The sequence below is a fragment of the Sturnira hondurensis genome, unplaced genomic scaffold, assembly GCF_014824575.4.
Source record: "Sturnira hondurensis isolate 20B ecotype Veracruz unplaced genomic scaffold, ASM1482457v3 Scaffold0008897, whole genome shotgun sequence".
NCBI classification, from domain to species: Eukaryota; Metazoa; Chordata; class Mammalia; order Chiroptera; family Phyllostomidae; genus Sturnira; species Sturnira hondurensis.
Window position 1 is genome coordinate 3,751,734 of NW_028081528.1, and position 3,291 is coordinate 3,755,024.

At 38.2% G+C, this 3,291-nt stretch overlaps 1 protein-coding gene across 9 annotated transcripts in view; it reads left to right on the forward strand.

Moving 5' to 3' along the window:
* HDAC9 (histone deacetylase 9) overlaps nt 1-3,291 on the forward strand; it is an 835,653-nt gene that overhangs the window by 378,196 nt on the left and 454,166 nt on the right. The gene's annotated exons all lie outside the window — the stretch shown is intronic.

The following is a 3,291-nucleotide window of genomic DNA, read 5'->3' on the forward strand; positions in this document are numbered from 1 at the left end:
TTAAACTCTTTGCATGTTGATAAGTTTGGAAATACCCCAGAACTTCATTTTCTTGCTTCTTCCCCTCATGGTCTACCACTTTTGATAGAAGTGTTTAATTCATAATTTATATTTAGTATTGACACAATTGTAGCCATGTGTGTGGGTGTCCTTTTTGATCACTTGAAGTAAATTTTGGTGGCATGACATTTCCAAACTGGGTGAAAAATCGAGAAGTCAAAGTTTTTTAAAAATCTGAAATTAAGAACAAGCAAGAACATTTCCAGTGAATCTCCATTAAATCATGCTGTGGCCTGGGAATTCTTGCTTCAGTACAAACAGGTTTACACAGAATGTGTTCAGGGTACCCCGTGTAAGGTGTACTAGAAAAGCTCTTGGTGAAGTAAATGCAATGGAAGCGTTCTTTTTCAAGGTGCTTTTTACATCTGCTGACCAATGAAATTCAAGTATGTGTTTTGAATCTGAGATTTCACGTCAGTAACTGCTCACTTTGGAATATAAAAACAGAATCACCATTAGTTATTATTATTATGGTTGCTCTACCACAGTCTACTCCAATCTAGTGGCTTAGTCTCAAACTTTAAAGGTTAATGATTGGACCATTGTTTAAATCATTTATCACTGTCCTTCTTATTATCGACAAAATAAGCTAATGTATCAAAAGCCTTTTCTGTACCAGGCATCACTTTTATCATTTAGTCCTCTTCAGAGGTCCACAGTGTTTACAGTGGCAGCAGGATTGGTATTTTGCAGGTGAGGAAATAGATCTAGGAGAACTTACTGAGGGTCACCATGGCTAGGACCTGGCAGGGTCTGCTTTGGATTTGTTCTTGTTTACCATGTCCCTACCACTTTTTTCCAGACAGAAAAATATTTAGCATGGGATAAGGTTTTTCATATCTGTTTGGTGCTAAAAATATGGAATCAGCTGTATTTATCCACAAACATGTAGGCACACTTCTTCATCCTGGGAGCTTTAGGCACAAATGGGCATCTATGTTGAGTGGCTTGCTGGCGGACCCTTTATTCACATTCCCAGTGCTTGATAATTAGATTGGTTGGAGTTAGCACTATCCAGGGCTAAGGCGAACTGAAGGCAGCCTCCAAAGTTCCAGGAGACTGGTGGTACACAGAATAATGCGAAGACACGGGACACCGGACCAGCATTCCCAGTGCGTTTGGTCTGTGTTGGCCAGTGCTCTCACATTGCATCTCATTAATCATAAAGGCAAGCTTTGTACCACTTCAAAATAGCACATTATTACTAATGTATTTCAGCAGAAGGCTTTTTTCAACTGTTAGCACCATGGGGTTCAGTTTCTTTTTACCAAAATGTTTGAATTATACCCACCTTCATTTTCAGCTAGAAATGGCAGAGGGGGTCAAAAAAGTCTGTGTCTCTAACTCAAATCCAGATTTAAAGATGTGACATCAAATTCTTGCACCAAAAGAATGATCTTGTTACCAAAATTTAGATTCTTCCTGTTTTGAATATATATTAGTCCAATTTGGGTCCATGTAGGCAATTTTAGATGGCAGTGTTTTCATATAGCAACATATTACATTATACTTAATCCTATTTCACTGGCTGAGTATTGCATGCTCTGCAGGTGGCTTCTGCATAAAATTCACCAACAGATGCTAATTCAATTACTTAAGAGCCAACTCTGGCTTCCATCAACTATTGTTGGAATCTTATTTGCTGTGAGAATCTTGAGCCATTTTTTGGAATCGATGCATTGTAAAAGCATTATTGATTGTCATTTTAATGACCACCATAATTTATTGCCTTCCTAGGGAAAAGAAGCTTTCAGGAGATCATTCAATGCATTAAAGTCTGCAGATACCTACATGTCTGTGACTGTCTTTAGCAGCCTGACTCCTTTGGGTCAGTTATTCTTAGCCTCGGTATTTCTTATGGCATCGCAGGTCTAAGATTAGCTTGTTAGGCGTTATCATGCCATCTGAGTTACCTCCTAATATAACTCTACACTGGAATGATTATTTATAGAAAGAGCATTCTGTCATTTTTGGTTATTTCTAGTAGTTTAAATAAAGAAGAATAACATTCAAGTGAAACCACAGATTCCTTCCTGCTGCCAAAACAACATGATAACTGCTCAAGGGGCAACAGTGTGTGAGAGTGCGCTGTGGCCTCTCGCAGAGTGTGTTTTATCTCTGCCACCTTGACCGAGGGGAGGCCTTTCCGTGGTGATGTGTGATGCCCGTGGAAAGGCAAAGGAGTGGCTTTGATGCTCCCTGCCACCGAGCTCGGAGTCCTCTGGTTGAGGATGACAACAGGAGACACACAGGGCTTATTTTTAGAAACAGACATTGCTAAGCTCACTGTTTGGTGTTAATAGGGCTCATAAATAGGGCTCCTCGCTGTTGGCCTTTCCAGTGGAAATGGCGTTTTATGCAGTGCTACACACACACACACACACAGACACACTCGCCTTTTTTTTTTCCAATTTGCAAGAATGTTTCTGTTACTAAGGAAATAATTAGGATTTTTTAAAGCTAAGAAATCTAAATTCTATCAGATTCTTCCACTGAATATAGAATTTTTTTAAATCCCATGAAGATTGGGCTTAAGAGATGGTTTATGAAAACCAATGGAATATTATAAATGCGAGGAATACACAAGTTGACTATAGGATATGGAAAAATAGGTGAATGTGCCTCATAAATGACTTCTGATAATTCCAGTACCTGTAAAATCCTATCACTCCGCTTCCTTCTGTTTTTACCACAACAATACAGAAAATACATTTATAAAAGATAGCATGCATTAATGTAACATGTTACTTTAAATAGATAAAATAAAATTGTCAGTATATTGGGTAGGCCAAAAAGTCCATTTAGTCTTTTTTTCATAAAATCAAAGACACATTTTTCAGTTTCACCAATAACGTCATTGATTTGGATATCTGAGTATGTCAGCTCTCTCCCACTATTGCCTTTGAGTGGGCAGAGGCCAGGGGTGCTGCTAAACACCTTCCAATGCATGAGGCAGCCCCACAGCAAAGAATTGTGTGGCCAAAATGTCAGTCGTACCAAGTTAACTTCGCAAACCACTTTTGACACATTCAGTTAGTCCCAGCACCTTCTCCATACACTGCACAAATCTATTTTTACGTTTCAATTGCATTTTTACCTTTCTTGAAATATGCCAAGAATGTTGCATATTTTCTTCCCTCCTCAATATTAAAATGACTGCACAAAAATTCACCAATTTTAAAAAGTTTCTTTTATTTCAAGTTTTTAATTAAGGCTATGTATAAAATTACA